Source organism: Neofelis nebulosa, chromosome 8 (assembly GCF_028018385.1).
Source record: "Neofelis nebulosa isolate mNeoNeb1 chromosome 8, mNeoNeb1.pri, whole genome shotgun sequence".
Classification (NCBI taxonomy): domain Eukaryota; kingdom Metazoa; phylum Chordata; class Mammalia; order Carnivora; family Felidae; genus Neofelis; species Neofelis nebulosa.
In genome coordinates, this window is record NC_080789.1 from 33,112,622 (window position 1) to 33,139,411 (window position 26,790).

Genomic DNA, 26,790 nt, shown 5'->3' on the forward strand with positions numbered 1-26,790 from the left:
TCAAATGTGAAATAATCTCTTCAAGGGAAAGCTCATCTTCTGAGACATATTTGCTCTTCAAACATAGAATGCATTCACAACATAAATTATTAAATCACTGATATATGTGTTGCTATTTAGGCAATATATATTTGAATAATATGTTTTCTTTGTATATAGCACACCTCTACTATTAAAATTTTAAAAGTTATGCTACATGGCTATTTTTCTATTTCTTCATGATGAATTATTTCTTGTATTAACTCTATATAGTACTCATGGAATCTAAATGGAAGCCAGAAAGTGATCTGAGAATGACATCGGTTTATATAAAATATTACATATTATTAATACAATGATATCAATTATACAAATAATTTTATGTATTAATTATAATTATATATAATTCTATAATTGATATAAAATGTTTATATTGGCTATAATTGAGCTCTTCCCTTATATGTTAAACGATATATCTATAAAATGTTACACCTTTCAGTCTTTGAGACATTTTAAAATATCTTTAATGTTTCACAGCCTTGATTTTGAGAATAATTCATCACCTGTTTACTGTTTATATCATTATTTACTTAGATTGGAAGATTTAAGATATAATGCTGTTTTTACTATTAATATCCTCCTGAAGTGGTTACTATCTGTACTTCTTATAATCTCATTAAAGCCTCTGAATAAATGCTCCTTTTCTATGCTACTAGGGAATATTAGTTTTCTTCTAGGGTAATGTTACATAATAAACAACCTTCCCAGAACCTCAATGGCTTAAAATAATTATTTATTTAAGCCTTAGTGGTCTACATGTAGGTCAGCTACTCTCAGCTAGGATATTCTGAACTAAACTGGATGAGAGACTTTTGATCCATGTGTTTTCATTCTGGTAGTTTGGCTGAAGCAACAATGGCTAACTATGGTATGGCATTTTTAAGGAACGAGTTGGAATCAGAAACTCATAATGCCACTCTTTAAGGCTTCAATTCAGAAATGGCATCCCGTCGCTTTTCCATTGGTTAAATGAAGTCAAATATCTGTGTTTAATATCAATTCCTTATGGAAGTAAACTCTATAAATACTATGCCTTGGCAGGAACTTGGAGGAAAGGAAGAATTTATTGATAAATGCTATAATCTGCCGGTAAGGCTTGCCAAGAGACATGTGTTCTCAGTTGGGTTTAGCCAACCTGTATTTATTATGCTTTTGTAGGATTCAGAAAATTCATACAAGAGAGTGTACAGTTTGAGATACATAATATGTGAATCCTGAATAACCTTAAGCCTAGACATGAATATGAATAAACATGGATAAGAATAAACTCAGGATAAGTACATGAGATGACTAAGGAGAAGAAGAGATTAACTGCATGTGTTAATTATCAATGCCTAAGTAAATGAATATACCTCACAAAATTAAATAAATGTATATATTCAAATATGTGAAGATCATCTTGTTAAAATTGGATATAGGAAAAATTTTAATTGAAGCCATTATACTGGTTTACTTTTAAATATATAGTTGAAAAACTATGAAAGCATTCAGTCAATCCTCTTGTTCATGGTTGGTTCCCTATTATATTTAGTGATCTGAAGGGACATTTTATTGAAAAACAGAATCTCTGGATTGGAAGAGCCCTTAAATGACATGAGAACCTCAGGCAGTTTTGTAGGAATAAAATTAAGATGAATCATTGTACACAGGCAAAGCCACTTTTGTATCTAGTAAATTTCTGAAAATTTCCTGCATACTTTCTGTGCATAGGTTCAAGGACTGTTCCTAGATTCTCATTTTGTACCCTGACTTAAAAGAAAGTTTTATTTTGAATCTTGCCAATTATGCAGCACAATGTTCAAACATTGTTTACTTTTTGGGTATTTTAAATAGTACCAATAAAGCACATTGGCTTTCTAGTTTTTAACTTAATATTTCTAAAACATAACCCAATAACAAGACAGAAATTTGACGGTCACATTTTAGGGAAACTCAATGCAGTAGTTTTGTTTTATTTTTTTATTTATTCAATTTTTTTGTTTTGTTTGTTTAGTTACTGTTAGGCAAAAAGTAGGCAAAGTGTTTTTATTATGAAGAGAAATATGTGTTAGAATTTCAGAAGACAAAAAGAGATCATACATTTTTATGAAAGTTCTCTACATGGTAACTTAAAACAACCTAAAATAAAATCAGACGTTAAAATATATTATGAAAATATTTTAAATAGCATCACTCAAGAACTGTGTGGATCCAAATAATAAATTCCAAACATATTGTTAAAATTACTTGTTTTGCCTTAAGGCAATCAAGAATAAAACCAGACTGATGTATCTTTTTGCAGGAACATTGTTCTATGGAAGACCATCAAGACTGAGGTTTTTCTGAAAACTTCTAAAAGCTTAGAAGCCTAATACAGGAATGTTAATAAAACGTGCATTGGCTTTCCATTATATAGGCAAAATACTCTGGAAGATCCACTGTGCAGATATACTCATGCACATAAACTAGGAAACCAGGTGGGGGGAGTATTAAAATTTCAAAATATGCATTTTTTAAATTTAATTCTATTGTAATAAATACATCATCTAATTTATTTCTGGTTAATAGAAGCTTATATTTGGTCTTTCAGTTTTTTTTCAGATAAAAATTCATTTTTGCAGAAACCTTTTCTTTAATTTTACTTTAAAATTTTGTACTAGAAGTCTGTATCCTTTTACCAATCCCATTTTCCTGCTCCCCGGCCCCTGGTAACCAGCCATTCTCTGTTTCTATGAGTTGGACCTTTATATGAGTTGGAACACAGTTTTCAAAATTATCTGAAATAATTTGGAAAGGGATTGAAATAATAAAGGGCTCTTACTAAAATGAGATTGAACATTTTGCTTCAAATACCTTCAAAATAATTATTGTGTATCAGTTAACAATTTTGGAATTTGGGGTAAAAATTGGTGCTTCTTGGGGCACCTGAGTGGCTCAGTTGGTTATGGGTTGTACTTCAGCTCAGGTCATGATCTTATGGTTTGTGAGTTCAAGCCCCACATCGGACTCTCTCAAGTTAGTGTGTAGCCAGCTTCAGATACTTTGTCTCCCTCTCTCTCTGCCCCTCCCCTACTCACATTCACCCTTTCAAAAAGTAATAAACATTAAAAAAAGAGGAAGGAAAATCGGTGCTTATTATTGTCCTTAGAGCTTTTTAGCTATGGATAATTCATAAGGAATATTATATCATGAATGGACTCCTTCAATTTAGAGAAATATCTATATTTAAGTTTATGGAAAAATCAGAATATAGACTATAAATTTGAATGTTATTAAAAGAACAAATGTTTAAAATTTTTGTATCTGAAAATACATACTTTTAATGATTGTATTTTTACTTTTATTTATTTATATTGAAGAATAGTTGACACACAGTATTACCTTGGTCTTAGCTGTACAGCATAGTGCTTTATCAAGTGTGTATGTTATGCTATCTACTCATCACAAGTGTAGCTACTATCATGATCACCATACAATGCTATTATAATACTACTGACTAAATTTAAAGTTGGATTAAAAAATATGTATTTAAATTTGGAAGTTTACTCTTTAACCATGATAAAGTATAGACTTGTGATTATACTAGCATATTAAAAAAGAGTACAATCGTTTGCAAATGTTTGCTTTGTACTTAGGTTTATACCTTTCATAGGTTATTTTCCAAAAGCTTTTTGCCTCAAACATAAGATTTATTTTGTGTATGCTTACACAGGGAACATAGCTGAATTAAAAGCGTTTGTTGCTTTTTTCCCCCTAATCCATCTGAAGGAGATTAATAGAGCTACCATGATGACAATAATAACTGACACTTGTTGAATGTTTACTAGACACCAAGTATCTCTCTTGCTACCTTATACATAGAAACCTTTGTTTAATACAAAATTGAGCATAATTTCTTAATTTTATCTTCTCCCCTTCTGTGTTAGATTGGATAGACATTTGATAAAATTTTATAATGAAAGAGCTTCCACAATCCTTTATCTTAACCTCTTCATTTTTGGAGGTAAGAACTCTAAAGATCATCTAGTTTTGTGGCACATTGGAAGTCACCTGCCATCTGCTTGAAAGTCCTAATGAATAAGTTTCATCTTATTATTATTTTTTTTTTACAATTGAGATCCACAAAGGTAGGTATCATATTCTTAACACTAATTCTATTAGTAATAAAGCCTGCAATTTTATGGCTATAGAACCTGACTTCTAAAAGCAGTAACAGAATTTAAAAATATAACACACTCCTTGTAAAAGTTTGATTAATATATATTGAAATTCATACTTGACGCTGATTATAAAATAGAATGAGTGATATTATTCATTTATTTATTCAACAAATATTTATTGAGCATCTTCTAAGTGTACAGTCTCTGTGATCCATTAGTAAACAAAACAGACAATAAACACCTGCCTTCATGAAGACATTTATTCTAGTGGGGAAACAAAAAATAAAGAATCAGTGAAAAGTATCCCTTATATTAAGCAGTGGTAAGTGCTAAAGAAAAAAAAAGTGACAAGGTAGGGAGATACTAAGTGCGGGAGAGGGGAAAAAATTCTAGTTATGGTAGGCCACAATGTCTCCCTGAAAATGTGATTTTTAAAAATAAAGATCTGAAGGAAATGCAGATGTGTGTGGGAAGAGCATCCAAGGCAAAGGGAACAGAAAGGGCAGAGACTTTAATGTGGGTGTGTAGCTGGCAGGTTTGAAAATTATGGAGGAGGAATAGGAAGTGTTGAGGTAGATGAGCTCTTGATGGAACAGGAAATCAGATTATAAATGGTTTTACAGATCGAGTTGAAGATATTAACATTCATGTTGAGAAAGAAAATAAGTATCAGTTGACTTTTCAGTAAAGTCACTTAGGGGAATCAATACAAGCATATGGTTCAAAGATTGAACCTCAGGGTTCCTTAATATTTAGGTGTTAGATAATTTTAAAAGCAAAACAAAACAAACAAACAAACGAACAAAAAACCAACTGAGGAAAGATATCCAGTAAAGTGGAAGGAAAACCAGGCTTGTGTTTTGTTTTTGTTTTTTGTTGTTTTGTTTGTTTGTTTTTTAAGAAAAGAGGCCAAGTGAAGAAAGTATTTTAAGTTTGAGAGAATAGTCTATGATTCCACCTGGTTCTGATACAGCAAAAAATGTAAGGACTGAATTTAGCATTGGACTTAGCAGTGTGGCAATTAACAGTGATCACAAAATGAGCAGTTTTGTTGGAGTTGTGGCAATAAATATTTGATGATCGTGGGCTTCAGAGAAAATAGGAAGACATTCAAAGAATAAAAAAATAGACAGCTATTTCAAGGAGTTTTGCTTTATAATTTAAAGTAACAGAAGAATGAGGTGATAGCTATAAGAAGTGGTATCAATATCATTTCTCTTTATAAGATGAACAACATAACTTCATGTTATTTTGATGCTGATGGGTTATGTTCCAGTTGATGGGGAATATTTTATAATTAAAAGGAATAAAAAAGGAATTGCTGCAGCAATATCCTTGAGAAAGAAAAGGGAGATAAGAGCATGTACACAATGGAAAACCTGTATTTAGTTGGAGTGCAGTCCATCCTGATGATGGAAGAGAAGTTAGAGTATTCAAATACAAATGCAGGAAAATAGATGCGAGGGGAAGATGGTGGGTGGAATTTCTCTTCTGACTGCTTTATTTTCTTTAATGAAATAGGAAGAATGGTCACAAGCTGACAGTGGGAACTGAGAAGTTTGAGGCAAAAAAGGACCTAGTACAACGACATCTAATAGAACAGTAAAAGAGTGAATGGACTATAGAAATACAGTATGAGTTAGTGCTCTTGAGTTTATAGCTAGTCCAGATGGTTGGGAGTTCCCTCCAGGCTGGTACAGCAGTGCAGGCTTAGATGTACAGCTCTTGGAGATTTGAATTTAGCCATAATTGTGGGTTAGCTAAGAGAGAAAGCAAATATGACAGAAAACAAAGGAGTTGATGTTGCATTTAAGTGAGAGATTTTGTAACAGCAATTAAATTTAAGCTTGATAGTAAGAGAAGTGTGAGTGTTGGATGAGGGGTGAGAGATAAGGAAAAATGGTAAGATCTCACTGGTTTCAAGCCATCGTTCGAGTTGGGCTTTCAGAAGGATTGAGCTGTAAAGATAGAACACTGTAGTATGGCATGCTTGAAATTGAGGTTTGGGGAGAGTAATAGTGATTAGTAACAAAGTCATGGGTATGATCACTGAAGTGAATTCTGAAGTTAACCATCAAAAAGATGGTTGAGAAGAAGAATGGAAAGGTCTCGGTCTTAGACTTTGGACTTTGAATTCACTGCTGAAAAAGTAGTGTTGGAGAGAGTTGCAGTGAGCCAAGAGCTAACATTCAAAAAACAAAGGGAGATGACTGGGGAGGGGGGACAGGGAGAGCAGCCAGAGGCATGTTTGTTTGTTTTTTATTTTACAGAGAGAGAGCATGAGAGGGAGAGAGGGGTGGAGGGAGAGAAAGAGAGAGAGAGAGAATTTTAAGCAGGCTCTATGATTAGCATGGAGCCCAACGTGGGGTTCAATCCCATAACCCCGGGATCCTGACCTGAGCCAAAATCAAAAGTCGAATGCTCAACCAATTGAGGCACCCTGGTGCCCCAAGGGGGTGTTTTATAGAGAAAGGAGACTCAATCATCTGGAATAGGATAATGAATACAGAAAAGGCACTTATCCTACTTTGAGTCCCAGGCTTATTAAGTCTGCAGAAGAAGCAGTATCTTCAGGAAAGAGCCAGATTTAAGTGAGAACAAGACAGTGGGAGAGACATTCAAGGAAGAGGTTGAGGTCAATTTTTTTAATGATTAAACTTGAGAGAAAAAAATATGGATAGGGGATGGATAATGAAGATTCAGAAGATATCTTGGACTGGGAAGAGATCAAAGATGATATAATCTAATCTTTTATAACTTGAAGTCTCTTCACAATATAACTAATACTTATCCAGTCTCTATTTGACTATTTCCTGTGATTGGTTTTGTACAGAGAAGCCCATTTCAAAAAAGAGATATTTTTCTATGTTCAAAGATACTTCCATTTGCCTGAAAATTAAATAAAATCTATCCGACACAGGTTCCTTATAATTAGAACTCTCCCTTGCTTCCTGTCTCTACTCCCTCTTTTGATCGTTTGATTCAAACTCTCTGGTTTGCTTGCTGTCTTCCCTCTTCAGTTTCTGAGGCTGGACAGTTGTACATCTCCTAGTTACTTGTTTCAAATTACTTAATTTCATCAGCTGACCATCCTAACAGCTACCGTCATTTCAAGCAACTTCAGTGAGTTCCAGTTGTCTTACTGCTGATGAGTTGCCTTCTACTTTCACGTTTTCCCTCCACATCCAGCTTCTTTCTGGTCATGTCATATTTACTCTAACTCTTTTAAAAACTATTCTTGACTCCCTTATTCTAATCTCATACACACCTGTCAAGACTGCAACTATGGACGAATCCCTCTCTGTCTGTATTCCAACAAATAAGCATCAAACAGTAAATTGGAGGTATTATAGTTTCACATTCACCAAACTCAAGTGGGCTTTCCATAATGCATTCAAGAAACTGTTTCCCCAGAAAGTTAACTCTGCTTATTCCCACGATAAAATGACATTTTAGCCTCTCTACTTAAATATTTTATTACTTCTTTCTCCTCTCTGCTAATCTCAGTGCATGGCTTCACTTCCTACCAGAGAGAATACATCATACAGTAACTACTTAATCATTGGCTACCAGATCTAAAAGTTAACCTGCGGGGCGCCTGGGTGGCTCAGTCGGTTAAGCGGCCAACTTCGTCTCAAGTCATGATCTCGCGGTCCGTGGGTTCGAGCCCCCCGTCGGGCTCTGTGCTGACAGCTCAGAGCCTGGAGCCCGTTTCGGATTCTGTGTCTCCCTCTCTCTGACCCTCCCCCATTCATGCTCTGTCTCTCTCTGTCTCAAAAATAAATAAACATTAAAAAAATAATAAAAGTTAACCTGCTGTCCGCCAGCCTTCTCATGACCATGAAGAAAGTGCTACTCCAATCCAAATCCAATCTCTTCCATGTGTGCTTCTTTGTCCCCAGTGTATTTCCAGCTCTCTGTCTCCTGCATCTCAGCATCTTCATTTCTACCACATATTCTCTGTGATCAAACGTGTTTTAGTGCCTATAAACTTAAATAAAGCAAGAAAGCCTTGACCTGACCTCATGTATCACTTTAGCTATGACTTTTAACTGTCTTGTTTCCTGCTATTCTTTCATAACCAGCTTTTCAAGGAATTTTTGTATGTTTTTGTTTCTTTCATTTATACTATTTCAACTTTCTCACCTTCCATTTGATTTTCCATTCTTGCCACTCTTGGGCTGCACTTGCAGGGTTATCAATTAGTAACATGTTTCTGTCCTAATTTAGTTGTCAAATATTTTACACAACTGAGCACTACTTTCTTCCTGTGGAGATCAAGAGAATGTTTTATGGTTATATATTCTCAGGCTCTAAAATTCAAGTGATGACAGTATGTAATTATTTTAACTTTTATTATTATTTTTACCTTATAACCACAGTTAGACTTTGAGTTCCCATTCTGCTTGGTAGCAAAAAAAAAAAAAAAAAAAAGTAACTGAATCAATTCTAAGTAAATTCATTTGCTTGAATGTATTTTCAGGCTTAGGTTTTAATTCAGGGAAATCAAAATTGCCATTCCCCCTCCTCCTTCTGTTCTTCCTGGATTGGTTTAATTTCTGAAATGTTTATACAATTCAATAATATCAGATGGTAAGGCATCTGGATTTCATCCTTCCTTTGTCCTAGACCGACATTTGTTGCAATGTACAATCATGCCCCATGTCCCCACCACATTGGCATCTGCTGAAGTTTTTGTATTCCCACCTGGTTTCTTGACACACATCCTTCCGCTGCTCTTTGTTATAATTTCCTCTCATCATGACCACGGATCCCTTCAACATCTGCTTGCTTTCTCTCTCTCAGCCAAGTGTCTTGTTATCAGAGGCAAAAAGGAATTCATGTTGTGCTTTCTCCTGTTACCCAGGGACCACATGAGACTTGCTTTGGCTTTCTTGAATCTTCTCCCTCTTCAACAGCAAAGAGACATCTCAGCCCTCTTGCTCCAGTTTTACCTGGCTTACTAGGGAATCCTAAAAGGATATTTTCCATTGTCCTGGAAAGGATTAGGGTAAATAAATCCTTTATTCATGGATCTCCAACCTGTTTAGTAGTTTCTGTAAATACCCCCTTTAATTTTTAGTGAATTAAGAGTAGAAAAGACAGTGCATAAAACTTCTCCTTAGGTCCTACCAAGGTCTAAAGGATTCTCTCCAACACATTGTTCAACATTTTTCTTTACCAAAGGGAGTAATTATTCTTATTATTCTAATGAGGGGGAAGAGTGATTTAATGTTTCTATTCTTCCAATGCCTTGTCTGTTACATCAGTAACCTAGCTCTTATTAAAATAAAAACCAAAGATTTACCATCTCTGCTTTTAGGTCTCTGTTTTCACTCATCTCAGCTGGCTGGCCTTGGGGAAAAAAAAGGACCACATGTTAAAGGTTAAAATACTTGATGAAGATTAGAGGGAAAGATTTACATTTCTGCTTACAGCAGAATGGGTTTTCTGCCCCTCTCTTTGGGGGAAAATTATAAATGCTGAATAGATTAACACATTTAAATGTATATTGAGGAGCTGGATAGAAAGTAAGGAATACTCTGAGGCAAAACCAAATGAAAGGAGAAAACGGGAAGTAATAAGTAATAGCTGGTACTAGCTTCCATGTTGAAAGCAGTTGCAGATCCCAGTGAACTTGGGTTTCAGTTTTCATAGATTTACAGAGCATAGAAAATAGAGAGATAAGTCAAGTACTTTCTTAAGTTAGGAAGGCTAAAAGATTATAATCTCATCATGAAGCTGGGTCCACCAAATTGGCCAGTTCCTTGATGTAAGTGTAAAAAATATATAAATGTACATTCACTGAGGGTTTTACAAGAAGACATTCCTATCTTAAATCCTAGTGATGAATAAGAGGGACAGAAAATCCTTCTAGCTAAAAAACCAACCCTTATATTGTATTATAGCCTGAATTTACCTAATTATGTGATGTGAAAGACTTTTTTTTTTTTTAAATGTTTATTTTTATTTTTGAGAGAGAGAGAGAGAGAGAAGGTGGGGGTGGGCAGCAGAGAGAGGGAGACACAGAATCGGAAACAGGCTCCAGGCTCCGAGCCATCAGCCCAGAGCCTGACGCGGGGCTCGAACTCACGGACCGGACCGCGAGATCGTGACCTGGCTGAAGTCGGACGCTTAACCGACTGCGCCACCCAGGCGCCCCATGATGTGAAAGACTTTAATGCAACACTATACTTTAAAATGGGCCTACACTGGAATGGCCCCCAATTGCCAGGCAGAAATAAGTGCAAATCTTCTCTGAAAACAAAACAAAACAAAACACTGTCTTTAGTCCAAGTCGCAAATAATTCCCACAAGTAAAAATTTAAGAAATGCAAATTTATAATAAAATATCACAAAACTTCCAAAGAAATAAGGTGCCACACAAGCTAGAGTCTCCAGAAATGTGACAGAATGTCAAAACTGAATATATAAAATAAATATGCTTCATGGGTTGCATAAATAAATGGAAAAAAAGTACTGAGAAAAAGAAAATAGAGAATATTAGAAATTGGAAAGATTTAGCTAAAGACTCAAAAGATTGGTTCAATATTGTAACTCTTGTTTTAGGCCAGGGTACCTGGAAACAGACTCTGAGATACACATTTCCATGCAGGAAATTTGAGTGTGTTCTTGGGGGAAAAAAAAAATTCCACAGGGCAGTAAGAGAAGCCTGATTAGGTGATACAATTGCAACAGGAGCTTCAGATGATCTTACCATGAACCCTGGACCTACTCCTAAAATTACTACTCAAAGCCAGACACATTTTTAGTGTCTCTATTATACAGAATAGCAGCCATCCAACAGATAGAATATAAGGTTATAAGGGGAAAATGAGATCACAGGTATGAAAATTTCTTAGGAACTCGAAAAGTTCTATGCACATAGTTATCATGATTACCTATCCAGAAATCAAAAGTACAGCCTCACTAGAGTCAGATAATATCAATTCATTTCTGACTCTAATACTCACTAGTTACTGGACTGAAAGAAAATTATTATATTTCTCTTTTCCTCAGTTTTCCCATATCTAAAGTGAAATGGATAAAAACAACTTTGTAGGACTGCTGTGGAGGAGAGGAACATAACAAGAATAAGCATAATACTATACAATAATAGCTTATTAAATATTATCTGGTACAATAAAAGTACTTTTAAAAAGGGAGAGGAGGAACATAAGCATAATTCCTAACTTACCATCTGTTTCACCTTTTCTATGTTTCCTTTGATATGCTATTTTAATTCCCTGTCCCTAAGACATTTTCTGACCATAGCAAATGCAGAAACCTAATTCCCACTCCAAAAGCAAAATAATATTTTGCTGAAGTTTACCTTTATTGGGATGTAGATATTCTGCAAACTCAACAGGACTCTTTCTCTGACTTTTTCTGTACTTTTACAGAGATTGAAGTTGCCCATCTTACCTTTGTTGTGGCAGCATATCACATATTTGAACAGTGACACTATTTCTTGGGCTAAGCATTTGAGAATAGAGTGATTTGTTTTCTCTTGCTACTATCCTGACAAAACAAGCGTAGATTATATAGCATTGAGATTTTTACTAGCAGAAGCATTCACTATTAATCAAATTAACATTGAAAAATTTGTTTTTTTAAATCTGTGCCCTGGAAAAGATTACTTATAATTTTCTTCTTGGTTTATTTGTTATCCTACTCTTAGAACAGATTAGTTACAATTGTTTCATTAAGCCAAGTTCCTTCATTCTGACCCTTTGAAAAGAGCAAAATTCTTACTAATTTTTATGGTTGAAATTTTCCACCCATCCAGTAGAATTGGAATATATCTCATAAGAAACTGATTCACAGTGGGTTTCCTTGCAATAATAAACAAGTACTTGTTTTATTCTTTGTGTTTGATCAGATTTATCTTGTTCTTCTCTAAAGAAAATCTGGGGCAAGTTGGCCCCTACGATAAGCTGTCAAGATGAAAAATCCACACTGTAATGTCAATTTGCAATCCTTGTGGTTCAAAGGATATTTATGGCACATGTGATTTATTTTTCAATCACCTAAGATTTAACAAAGAAACTATATCATGATTAATCTCAAAAAATTGAGAGGTAATTTATTTTTACAAATTCTGGTTGAACAGCAAAAGCATGTCATTTCTAAAGGTGCTATTAGGAACAACAATAGCATGCCAGCTATTAAAGTATGTATAGCCCGAATATTTTAAATTACAAAGAAAACCAAAGGCAACACCTGAGGAAAAACTAATACAGAAACTCCACTGTCATTTTGGGGAATTCTTTCATGGATACTGAATAGCTGAAGTGATGTGTAGCATCTTTTCAGGGGTTTTCATATGAGGTTAAACTCTTATTTTTCAAGTGCATGTTATCTTCTTGAATCCTTCTAACATGGTAATTTTAATACAAATTTTGGTTAATAAAATTGACAAAAATAAATTGGTTGAGATGAAAATTCAACAACGGAAACATTGGAATAGCTCCTATGTTTCAAATGCTGTGACTCTTGATTTTGGCAAATGACTTCTTGTACTTCTTAACATCAACTTAGGAAAATCTACTTTAGAATTAATCTCCTAATATTCACTTTCAGCTGTATTCTATTCAGGATCAAACCTGATAGACCTGCCTTCTGCTGAGTAAGTGCTTGGCTTCCTTACTTACACAATTTTATTTTCTTAATGATAACATCTATCATTGCAAATTGCTCCTGACATAAATTTTCCTTAAGGTCTTTCTCCTTGTTTTCTTGCAAAACCAATTTAGTCTTGTTTTAACTATAAAAACTAATAATTGAAAATTCTTGCTAAAGTGCATTATTCTATTACCAATTGTTCTATTGCCAAAAATTACGGTTAATCATCCTTGTCCTTTTATTACAAGTATGTAAACAGTACATAATTTGATGTGTTTGAATAGATATTGAAGTATCTAAGATATAGTGTTAAGACAAAAAAAGTGAGTTTGAATATAGTGTGCTTTATAACTACAGCCATCTGTACAAATATATTTGTTTATTAGATAACAATGTTAAAATACATTGGTACGTGCATAAAAATCTGGTATAACATGCAGCTAATTTATTGAGTGAGATTATACTGAACATTCATTCCTTATATCCTTATGTGTTATATTTGGCAAGAGAGGTTTTGTTTTGGTTTGGCTTGGTTTAAAAATTAAAATGTTACATTTATTTTAACATAACTGAAAATTTAGTGTGGAAAGAGAAGTTGGTTTGTTTTGGTTTTGGTTTTGGTAATAAAACACGGGGAAAAGACCAGAAGCATGTAGAACCACATATTAATAATGACTAATTCCAGGAGGTAGAATTATATGCAATCTTAATTTCCTTGCTTCTTGACTATATTTAAAATATGTGTTCATGTAAAAGAATTATCAATTTAGGAATGCAAGGTAGAATCATGTTAATGGACTAAAATCCAAAACTCCCTCATTTATGACACTTGTAAAAACATCTCATTCCTCATACACTTTTTTTGGAAATATTTTATTAATATGGTTAACTCTTGTTTTGATGAAATGTATTTATCAATAAACTGCCTTAATTGTGTGAGCATTGTTAAATCAGCAAACCAAATGTGACATCATAGCTAAGTTATTGTTTGACTTTCTCATAAGCTTTAGTTAATTGTGAGTGGATTCACAAGTGTTTTTTTTAACTTTATTTTTTCTTAGTTTTCCTTTCTTTCTTCCTTCCTTTCTTCCTTCCTTCCTTCCTTCCTTCCTTCCTTCCTTCCTTCCTTCCTTCCTTCCTTCCTTCCTTCCTTCCTTCCTTTCTTTCTTTCTTTCTTTCTTTCTTTCTTTCTTTCTTTCTTTCTTTCTTTCCTGGTGGTTGTGTCAGTTTTTGTTTGTTGGCTTTTTTAATAGGGTCACAGATAATTACAGTAGAATAACTCCATACCTTCTTTCATGTATAACAGGGAAAACACATCAGGAAGATTAGTTTCTATTTGTAAGAAACATTAAAACAATAAAAAATAAAAAAAAGTACTCAGTAAGCCTTGGTTTTATATATTTCTTTCTCTTCTGTTTTAATGTGCTAAATCACTGTTTCTTACCAACAGTATACACATTCGGGTGTCATTAATTCGTCTTAAATATATCATTTAAATACATTTGTTTTAAATATATCATTTATAAATTTGTTTACCTTATATCAGTAAATGTGCCTATTTTATTCCTAGTTATCCACTCTATTTTTCTTACTATTTTTGTCTTTCTTTGACTTCTGGCTTTCCTTTGCCTCTTCAAACATCTCCAGTAATATTTGAGATCTTTGATAGCTAATGGTAATGTCAGAGGACATTTCTGGATGCAAGCCAATCATAATGTCTTTAAGTAATGTTTATATATCCCAAGCTTGCCAACTACTTACCAGTGCATAGCAGAAGATAAATGTATGCCACTCTACTAGCAAGGCTAAAAGAAGCCAAGCCATCTGACTGCTAGCAACCTAATTTTTACATAGCTGTTTATAATTCTCATCGTCATGTTATAGCAATATGATTTATTAATCCTTCTGGCATTTTTCTCCTTGACAGCTTCTCAGCTGCTGTTGCATCCTTCTTGGATGGGTAAGTTCTACATACTATTTTGAAACTGTGAGTCAAATTTTATGTGTTGAGACTTCATTTGTTTTAGGCACTTAGGCTACTAAAGTGGAAGAACTTGAATTTAATGCCATCAAAGATGAAAACAGGGTCCAAGCATTTGAGAGACATAAAAATAAAGAAAAATATGTTTGGAGATGTAATCGCAATGGAAATTTTCAATAATTTTAATTGAGTAGGTTAAAATATAACTTATATTACAGTTTTTACAGGTAGGCCACAGCATTTTACTCCAAATAAAAAATATACTTTGTGACCTTGGCAATCTTTTATGAATATTAAAATATTTTGATTCAGGATTACTTTTGTCAGAATTATTTAGAATTTTATACCTTTTAACCGTACTTTTACATTTTCAAGTTAATTTAAAATCACCAGTAATTAGCTATAACTACAATTCAAGATGGTACTTACTTATCCATTATGTTTCATTTAATTATAATAAAATTAGATTGATTGTTACATATCATACATATCAATGCAATTTAGAAAGCTATTGGAAGGGAGAGTGTGCACACACACACAGTTGGTTTTGGTTTGTTTTTTGTAATAAGATATGGGGAAACAATGACAAACTCCAGGAGATAGAATTACAGGCAATCTTAATTTCCTTTCTAAGAAAAATATGTATATATATATATATATATATATATGTAAAATATGTATATATTTACTTCTTATTTATATATTGCATATGTACACACATACACCAATGATTTACTAAGCTAAGCTCTAAAAATGATTGTTTTGCTAGAATTTATAGCCAGAAAAAGAAAAGTATAATTCCAGAGTTCCCTTTGTCTAATAAAAGAAATGAAGTATTTTTGTTTAATGTAGACTGACACATTTTTTTTCATGCTGGTGAATCCAGAAGCAATTCAGACATATAAAATATATTATGAGCTATCATATTGTCTACTATAAATTTACACAGACATTTTTTTAGATGAGTAACTTATAGTTTTGGGTTTCTATCTGATCTGCTGTCTGGATATTGAGATCCTTTATCTATAGTGTCATGTCTTAAGTTAGTGAAAGTTTTGCTATGGAAAATGAAGATCATGTGTGTTCATGTTACTTCCTTATGATCTAATTTGGTACATTTAGTTTAAAATTGTGAGAGGAAGGTATAGTTTATCATGAGATGATCTCACTCAAAATTCAGGTGCTTTAAACTGGATATTGTACAGTGATAAATTAGGTTTTGTCATGGAATTTTGAGATGAATATCTATAGGAGTATATTCTCTAGTGTTGATTAGAGAAAGATCTGTAATCTTTAGTCATTAACATTCTTCTGTGAAAGTTTTGGAGTGTGATTGTGTTTTCTCAACTATTCAGATGTTTTCTATCATATTTCTTCATAGAAATAAAACAAATGGTTAATTCCTAAACATGTAGGAAAAAATACAACCATGATGCAACTTACCATCTGTTTTAACTTTGGTAGATAGCTTGTTTTGAGATTCCAGAGTTCTTTGTCATTGTATTAGAAAGTCAGGGGCACCTGGGTGGCTCGGTCAGTTAAGCGTTCGACTCTTGATTTCAGCTTGGGTCATGATCTTGCGATTTGTGAGTTCTAGCCCCACATCAGGCTCTGCGCTGACAGTGCAGAGCCTGCTTGGGATTCTCTCTCTGTCCCTCTCTCTGCCCTTACCCTGCTCTCTCTCTGTCTCTCAAAAAAATAATTAATTAATTAGTTAAAAAGAAAGCTATACTATTTTCTAGAGTATTTTAAACACAGCTGTTTGCAAGTGAGTACACAGAATAAGAATGGAATGTTGAGGATTTTAGTCTCTGTGTCTATCCAATTTCTTGTGAAGTCTTTTGTCTGATCTAGTCTAACTCAAAATCATTACTACTTATACCCAATTTAAGTTCCCTGAGAACTAGTAAACAACCAATGGAAAACCAATTAAGCAATTATCAATTTTCAGATAGCATCTCATCTTAGAAAATGGGGGGAAAAAAGAAAATCTTGCATACCCTCAATCTCATCTTTTATAGTATATAATACTATAGAGTGGGAGATAATGGTCACAACATCCAGAAAACTTGAATTATTTTCATTTTTTTAAGATTTATTTATTCTTGAGAGAGAGAATACAAGTGTGGAAGCAGCAGAAACAGGGACAGAAGATCCAAAGAGGGCTCTGAGCTGACAGCAGTGAGCATAATATGGGGGTCAAACTCACCAGCTGTGAGATAATGCCCCAGCCAAAGTCAGATGCTCAACTCACTGAGCCACTCAGGTGCCCCATAAAACTTGAATTTGAAGTCACTTGTCTTCATTAACACAATAATGCTATCAAGATCTTTTAAAAGTCAGTGTTGATTTTTAAACTTTTTTTTTTTTTTTTTGATTTTTAAACTTTTAATAATTTGACAAATAACTTATGTTAATATTGTTAAAATGACATTTCACCGAAGCAAACTCTATTTCCCAAAATTAGCACAACTTATTTTCTTTCTGAAGTCACATAAACAAATTAATTTGTGATTGTTGATATTACATATATAGTGGGGAATTTTGAGCCATTATGGATATATATATATATATATATACATATATATATATATATATATGTATATATATATATACACACATACATATTTATGCCATATATACATGTTTATTACATTGTAATATCTTACATTGTTTTATATACATATAAATACATTGATTATGATATATGTAAGACATATTATATGTATTATAATCAGTGCATGTATACAACTAATGCTTAAATATTCCTTATAAAGTTTTAGAGCAGAGAAAGTGGATGCTCCATAAGATAGTTCTGGAAGTGATAGTAATGAATTTAAAGCATTAAAGCCAGTTTTTGAAACACTTATTAATGAATAAAGATTCATTTTAAAGAAAGTTATTAGGATGCTATAATTCTGTCAATATTTAGCTACATGAAACTTCACAGTTTGGGTAGGAGCAGTAGTGTCAAAGAGGTCATTAAAGATTGTTGCATCTTGCATCTTGCACTTTACATATCACAAAATAAAGATTTACAAAGAATGATTCGTTGTTTGGGAGCTAATTTCCCATTAACATTTGAATCATTATTTTAAAAAATTTTTTTTTCAACGTTTTTTATTTATTTTTGGGACAGAGAGAGACAGAGCATGAACGGGGGAGGGGCAGAGAGAGAGGGAGACACAGAATCGGAAACAGGCTCCAGGCTCCGAGCCATCAGCCCAGAGCCTGACGCGGGGCTCGAACTCACAGACCGCGAGATCGTGACCTGGCTGAAGTCGGACGCTTAACCGACTGCGCCACCCAGGCGCCCCAACATTTGAATCATTATTAATGACAATGAAAGTATTTCCTATTGTTAAAAAATTACATGTAGTAAAAATCTATGAAAATGCATTTTTATTCAGGTTTGGATTTTTCAGCACCTTAAAAAGTACAGTTTACAATTCGTGGGTATTCTGTAGAACATATCCGGATAAAGGAAAAACTTACACGTGCTTATACAGAAGCCTTATTTCTCTAAAAACCCAAAGAAACTGCCTTGACTCTCTTTTGCTTTCCTCTTTTAATTGTTACCTAAGTAAGTTAAGACATACACATACTCAACTTGCAAACATGCAATTTCAGAAATATTTTCAGAGGTAAGAAATTTAATGACATGCTTCTTGCATATTTACCAGTGAACTTTATTGTAGTTGTTACATTTTATTTTTATCAAATTCCAAGAATTAAAAAAATTAAAATAATAATTTGATAAATGTGTAATTATGAATATAAAAGGAGCAGTGATGAACCTGGCAACATTAATATTTTTGTATTCACAAAATTCAAAGAGTAGTAAGAATCAACTCTCTTGGCCAATTGTTATATAAATTACTGAATGAACACTATGTTGGGGTATCAGTGTACATCATTACTTCAACCTCAGTGTAGTACCTATGGTCTTCATATTCTCCTCAAGAAGGAGGAATAATAAGCAGGAAGACCCCTGAGTTTAGCATATACAGGAATATGGTAGACCTATGTTTTTCATATGCATGCCATTTTTCTCTCACTAAAATAACTCAGTTCATTACATGTGTATCAATTAGTGGGGACCCAGCTCCCATCCCTTCATAACCCCCAGTACCAGAAGGAGTGACAGACATATGACTCAGGTCTATAAAATCTGAGTCCCTTATATGATTAGTCAGACAGATTGATATAGGGCTGTGTGAGTAATCCAAGTTAGGTTACTGCTTTTGTCCTTATTTGCTACTCTAAGGGAACAGAATAAAGCAAACTGAGACAGGAATGGGAAACAGAATCCCTATGTCATGGTTTGAGACTTAGATTTTCTTCAATAACATTTGTTAATATATCCACTTTTTAAAAAATACATTGTTTTGAGATTGATTCTCGATTAATCCCCTAAACATATTGACTTGGTAGTATATGATACTTTGGGACTCGCAGATCATTCTCTGAGGTGGTCTTAATAATAGTATGTTAACTGAATCCAATTTTTTTTGTGTGACCAAGATCTAGACTTTGCACAGTATTTGTCAAAGATGGGAAAAGGAAGCATTTAGATACATATTTTTTTACAATGTGAATGTGTGTGTGCATGTGTGCACGTGTGTTTAATTTTCAGGAAGTAAGTTAATTACAAGAAAAGATCCAAGAGCAGAATTACAAGTATTCAGTCTTTTGTTGTCATCTAAAGACTTGACCTCAGTGTCAGATGTTTAACTGTTCTAAGGACACTGGCTCTGTTCTTCAGTGTCTTTTAGGATCTTCGGAGAAGCTGCTTGCATAGAATCTTATATGATCTACAGCAGTGCTAGTGTTCCCTCTCTTCCAGTTTACACCCTGCTTGTTTCCTGGTATGCACAGTTCACATCACCCTCCCTCCCACTGTTGTCCTTATTTCTCTAGCTCTTGAGATAGCTGGTGGGAGAAGAGAACTATTACTAAACAATGACTGCAATGTGCTAACGTGCTCACCCATCCATAAGATTCTTCTATTTACTGTCCTTGTTATTTATGTTGATATTTGCTTAATTTAAGATGTACACAGTTAATATATGGGGTGATTTAGAAAGACCATGGAAATAAATATTATCCATGGTTCTTTCTTTCACTGAATTATATTAGATTAATAATATCTATGCTAATGATTCTACCCACACTAAACGTCATAACATCTTTATATCTACTCTTTTAAAATATACAATGGAAGATGCCAATAAAGCATGGCATGCTGTATGTTTTCAGTAGAATGGACTTGCACAATTGAGAGAATATATTTAGAATCCTCTGGCAGGCCCCATGGTTTCTGTTTGTTTTGCTTTTATTTTTACTATTAAAATTTTGATCAGTCTTATGTTATCAAATACCTTGTGGTCACTTTAAGACAAAAACACAATTCCAATTAGGTAAAATTGAATTGACTAACCCCACATAATAATCAAATGCTGAACCTAATTTAAAGTCAGATATTTTCCCTTTCTCCTTAGGGACCCTGTAATATAAAACAGAGCAATGATTCTTCATTCTTTCCTGGCTAGCATTTCCTCAACCAACTCAGCTATTTTGCTAAGGACGTTTAAGTCTCCATGATCAAAAAAGAGGGAGGAGAAGAAAGCAGATAAGAGCATTTTAAAAATGAATTCATGCCTTCTGGGCCAGATGCATTGATTCTGTCAAATTTTTTTTGTTCTTATGGATCATTCCTGTGGCTCTTTTGTTGCTAGCTCCCTTCCTTGGTATGAGCAAGGTCTCCCTCCATTATGCTTTGTCAAGGTAACCCTCACACACCAATGTAGCGCATACCAGCAGCCTTGACTAAGGCTTGGAAGGTCATCGTTTTGGACAAGATGCCATTTTAAATGACAGGCCAGTGCTCCTATTGCTAGACGCATCCCTGGTACTTTAGGTTCTTGCATTCTTTAACCTATTTTTAGAGCAAGTGGTGTGATTGTGCCCCTGCAACTTTGCACTATTCCATTTTAGCTTTTTCAAGCATGAGTCAAGAACCATGTCAACGTCACTCCCGCTTCAGTGAAATATACCCGATCCCTTTATTGGCCTGTTAAAACTTCTTTTCCTGACTTTGTATTAGTTTTACCCTCTACTTTTTGAAGTGTGAATGTAGGAGGGATTATGGGGGTGGACAAAGCATACAACTTACTGTTCAACTTTCTCCAAAGAAGTCTTTAAATATTCTGGCTTTATTTTCCAACTCCCAACCATCTGTGTCCTTGATGTGACTGAGGGGTTTCATTTTAATTGTCAAGTTGAATTTCTTTATAAATGATTCATTTATTTTGTATTGGTGACTAAGCAAAAACAGAATTATGTTTCATAGTTTAGAATTTCCTTCACTAACTAATGAGTGCTTTAAGGTCATAGCCATGTCTTTTATTCCTTTTGTTTTTCCTTTTGCTCCTGATACAGAAAAGTCATCATGAATTCTTTTTGGACAGATGATTGAGTCATACTTTGAAATGAGACAAAAGAGAGTGGGGAGCTAGATCATGACAGGAAAAAACTAAATCTTAGAAAATATAAATGTTGATATTAATAGGACCTAATTAGAGTAGTACTTCAAAGGAAATATATAAAGCACTCCGTAGTTTAAAACATGTCACAGATTTCTTTGACACTTCTATCAGGTCAAGTCTGTGTTCACTTTCCTTGGACCTTGGTGGCCTTTGTGACTGTCTCAATGAATAAACTTCAGAAGAAGTGATATTGCATTGCTCTGTCTAAGGCTAGATTTAAAAAGGTCATGTGGCTTTTGTAAATCTCTCTAGGGACATTTGCTTTGGGAGGCTTCAGCAAGCAAGAAATCTAGCTATCTTTTATTTTTAATTTCAGTATAGTTAACATACAGTGTTATATTAGTTTCAGGTATACAATATAGTGGCTCGACAATTCTATACATTACTCAGTGTTCATCATGATAAGTGTACTGTTAGTCTCCATCATCTAATTCACCCTTCTCCCTACCCACCTTCCCTGTGGTAACTATCAGTTGGTTTCTATAGGGAAGAATCTGTGTTTTGGTTTGTCTCTTTTTTTTTCTTTGTTTTATTTCTTAAATTTCACACATGAGTGAAATCATATGGTATATGTCTTTCTCTGACCGACTTATTTAGCTTAGCAGTGTATATATAACCTCCATATTCCTCCATGTTGTTGCTATCTAGCTATCTTAAGTATACCGTGTAGAGAGACAAAGCAAGAGACTTAAAAAAGGAAATATTTAACTTTAAGTCAAATTTAGAGAAAATATTAAGTCAGGTGAGACCAACTAGCTGAGAGCATTCAAAATTGGATTCATGAACAAAATAAGTGATGCCATTATTTTAGGTCATGATTTTAAACTGCTACACAGTAGTAGATAACCAGAGCAAGAAGTATGAAATATTGAGAGCATTTTTTCTTTGAGAAAATGGATGAAAAATGAACTGGTTACAGAGTTTGTTTTACCATTATGGTTTAGGTCAAGATTCCTCAGAGCAGCCCTACTGACATTTGGGGCCAGATAATTTTTTGTTGTGGGGAGTTTCTCTGTGTATTGTTAATAGTTTACCGGCATCCCTGCCCTGTTCTACTAGATGTCAATGGTACATAATCCGCCCACTTGTGACTACCAAAACTGTTTCTGGACATTTCCAAATTTTCCTTTGGAAGCCAAATCACTCCTGGTTGAGAACCACTGGTTTAAATAAACTTAAGAAAGAATGGAAGGAGAAAAAAATGTTGTGAGAGAAAAGAATATAAAATGTTATAATCTAAATAGCAAGAATTTATATCAAGCCCCCTAATAGTAAGCCAGGAAGTAAAGATATTACTGAAACAAGCATATTCCAGAATTTGATGTAGTGTTTGCAAAATCATCAGAATGTTCATGCTACTCATACTTTTGTAAATCCATAGAATTAAAGCTCCATTAAGTTGTACAGTTACTGCAGTTCACCTTCACGATTTTTTTTTTTTTTAATTTCTGGTACTTTTGTTTCTCTTATTTCATGCTTCAGCTGATTTTTCATGTTATTTTGTATCATTTCAATAAAAACATTTTTATAAATGAATGGCTTTCCAAGAGATGAGTTTTGTCCCTCAGATAACCCCATAATTTAGCATTTGGGGCTTTTAAAAATGCTTATCAGGACACAATTACTAATTGAGACTAATGGGATATGCTGTACATTTCTGACAGTATAATCTACCTCTTCAAATTTTGATGATAATAATTGCCTGGCAACTTACAATTCAGAACATTATCAGAATTTTTAGTCATGGAAAAGGAACAAAAGGGTTAGGGTTTAGAGTGAGGGGACATTAGATTTTAATAAGAATCCTTGTTTTTTCTCCAGTGTGAATATTTTAAACTACTGGCATTATAGTCCTGAATTTTCATTTTTAGTACTCTTATATAAGCCATTTAAGGATGGGCTCTGGGTGCTTCATTGTAATTTATTAGATTTGTTTCAAACTTTTCTTTCTGAGCAAGGATTATTGTGAAAATTATAATTACTAGTTTGTTTACTTTTGTAAATTGTTTAATCCTCCAGAGGAGGTTGGTTGACCAAAAAGAGAGCAAATGAGTTGATTTTGTTTGCATCTTGGAGACAATGATAGTGCTATTATTTCCTAACAATTCTGCTGCAAATGCTGTTTGTCACAAATGGTGAAAAACCATGAAAAGATTAGTGCAAATCCATCTTAGGTATTGGACAATATAATTCTATCACCATAACAATGAAAACAGCTCAGAATATACTATATACTGCTAAGAAATGAGACGCATTATCTGCACATTTAATGGACAAGAGACTTGTCCACATTCCCAATGCTAACATAATGGTGTTTCTACTGGAAGTCTAGGTAACCGAGTGCCTCATCATATTCTGGACTTAACTTTCAAATATACCAGACATTATCTTTTTCATGGTAATTGGTATGTCACTATTACAAGGCATATATCTGTCATCAGTTGACAGCTACCCCTTATCAGAGGAATAGGACATCCATTGCACATAGCATTCAAGTAGATTAAATCCATTTTTCTTTCTTTTCTTTTTCTTTTTTTTTTTTTTACAAACTTTACATAGTACAATGACATATAAATTGATTTGTAAGCTATTCATAACTTCTAGATGAGTTTACCTCTTTCATTTTTCAGGAAGTAGAGGAATTGTTAAAGCTGGATAGATCTGGCATGCTGGTATATTTGCCCTTCTATAATTGATTTTTATTTTAACATTACTCTCTTTTTTGCAAGGGCAAGTTGCCAAACAAGATGAGATAATTTATATTTTGTCACATTTGCTTTGAAGGATTAATGTACACCAACAAGAAGAATCAAAAAGATAATATCAGGCAGACCCAACTTTGAAGCAGAGAGTAAGTTACTCTCTAAAAACAAAATTAGACTGCATCCTGTTTATCAAAATAGTTTCTCAATTTTCACATTTATTTAATTTAATTTGGCACATGTTGTCCTGTTTTATGTCTATGAGTACCTCCTCTACCAGATTAATGTTGGTTTACAAATGTTATTGATAATTAGGAGGCAGTTTATGTCATATGTTTTAGAAAACCACTAGAATTTTTTTTTTTTTTATAATGGCAACAAACAGAATTCAGCATACTAACATGTTATGTTGTTATCTGCCCAAAACATTAGTTAGGTTATAAATGAATCAATTACCTTCAGTTGGATAAATTGAAACAAAGAAATAAAAATACAGAATCCAGTTTTATTCACTTGTTTCTCTATCAGAAACACATTAAAACCATGTGATTTGAAAGTATGTTTTTTATAAAGGTCAGTATTTTCTCTCTTGAAATTCAGGTGTCATTACTAGTAAACTTTAAGCATTCATAAGCCAGAATAATAGCCTAAAGCTGATATCGATTTATGACGTCAAATAAATCTAAAGTATTACCAAAGTTTATGGGCAAAGTTATGCTAACATAATGGTGTTTCTACTGGAAGTCTAGGTAACCTAGTGCCTCATCATGTTATTTTCATGTTAAAAGGTAGTAAAGGGAAGTAAAGTAAAGAGAAGAGATGTTTTTGGATATATGTGCAGTAAATATTGAGGAAAATAAATAAACACAGGAATAATACCTAAGAGCCTAAATTTTGAAATGTGGTTCTGTGATACTCATTTACTACTCTCATGCCTTTATATTGACACACATACCAAAAAGGAATAAGGTCAATTCTGTAAAATATTTTATATGTGAGTGATACATCTCTAAATCAATTAAAACGTATTATTTTAGTACTATTTTTGTATTTTCTTTAATTTGAGGAGCTACTTAGAAATTGTTATGTAAAGGGGCGCCTGGGTGGTTCAGTCAGTTGAGTGTCTGACCTTGGCTCAAGTCATGATCTCGCAGTTTGTGAGTTTGAGCCCCGTGTCGGGCTCTGTGCTGACAGCTTAGATCCTGGAGCCTGCTTCAGATTCTGTGTCTCCTTCTCCCCTCCCCCGCTCATGCTCTGTCTCTCTGTCTCTCAAAGATGAATAAATGTTAAAAATCAATTTAAAAAATTGTTATGTATAATTATACAAGATTTGACACTAATATAATGCGTTTAACTGTCCTGTGACTTATAGTTGAGTTCTTACAACTTCATAGTCATTCCTCAAATATATCAAAAGATGAGACAGTCTTAATTCTAATTATTATTTTGTTCACCGTGTGTACTCACTATGTGTACTTTCTATAGTTTGCTTCTACCATAACTAAAATTATTTGGTATGCCAAAAAGATACTTATTTTTATGTATTTTTGTTGGGATTACCTTTTATTCTCTCCTCCCATCATAGACCACAGTAGATCACAGTAGTTTTTGCAAAGTAGGACTCAGTAACTTAGTGAATGAATCCATAAATGAAAAAAATTAATGCAGAAATAGATGACGGGTGAACTGAATGATTGGTGAGCGAATGAGTACCATATGACACCTTTTTTCTGGTGTTATCTCTAGTCAGAAAATCTTTTCCCCTTCATCCATTATCTATGTATGTTTTCCAGGCTTCAGCTTTCCATTTTATCCTTCCTTGGTAAATTCATTTGATATCTTTATCCTAATAGCTATTCTTCATGATAAACATTCTTCAATGAAATATTTTTTGACATACTTTATGACAGTGTTTTATATGTATCATTTCTATGCCTTCTCAGGTTACTACATGTTCAGAAAATTATAAAAATAATGTATAATTTCCAAGTAGAATGTACATCAGGAATATTTATTTATTTATTCATTTATTATTTATTAATTTATACATTGACCAATTAAAGGATTAAAAATCACTTTTATAGATGCCAAAAGATATTTATCAAATTTAATGCACATTTTCAAATAAAAACATCTGAATACATTAGTAGGAGAAATGTATTTTCTTAAACTTGTAAGGAAAATCTCTAAAAATCAAGCGTTATTATTTAATGCTGAAAACTAGAGGCATCACCACTGAAATGAAACCTGAACAAAGATACCACCAATTTTCATCTTTTAAAAAATCATGCATAATTTGAGAAAAATAATTTTAACAATGGTCAATAAGAAAGTGATGTAATTTGATAAATCTGTTTTTATATAGCTGATCATTAGATATATTCTGTAAGACAAAATTAGAAATCTAAATGTACATGAATAAGACAATAGAATACTGATTCAGTCATGTTGATTTAATGGAATAATACATAGTCATTTAAAGATAAGCCATGTATATGGAACAATATTCTACTTATAAAATCAAATGGTAGAAAATATTGATTATATTATCAAATTTTAGAAGGGGGATATATATATATATTTACCTGTGTGTGTGTGTGTGTGTGTGTGTGTGTGTGTGTGCGTATACACACATTTAATACCTGTGCCTATAAAAAGAATGAACTAGATTTGTATGTACAGACTAAAAAGAATCCATAATATGTGAAGAAAGAAAATTAAAGAAAAATACTGTAATATATATGTTTCCATATTAG

At 33.4% G+C, this 26,790-nt stretch overlaps 1 protein-coding gene across 3 annotated transcripts in view; it reads left to right on the forward strand.

Moving 5' to 3' along the window:
* Positions 1–26,790, forward strand: part of MGAT4C (MGAT4 family member C) — a 742,934-nt gene that overhangs the window by 73,949 nt on the left and 642,195 nt on the right. The window contains exons 2-3 of one of the 3 annotated variants that reach the window (XM_058741864.1): positions 12,762–12,807; positions 14,731–14,763. The exons of 1 other annotated variant lie outside the window; for it this stretch is intronic. The gene's annotated coding sequence lies outside the window, so the exon portion shown is untranslated. The remainder of the gene's footprint in view (positions 1–12,761; positions 12,808–14,730; positions 14,764–26,790) is intronic. One more of the 3 variants, XM_058741865.1, reaches the window with a different exon arrangement.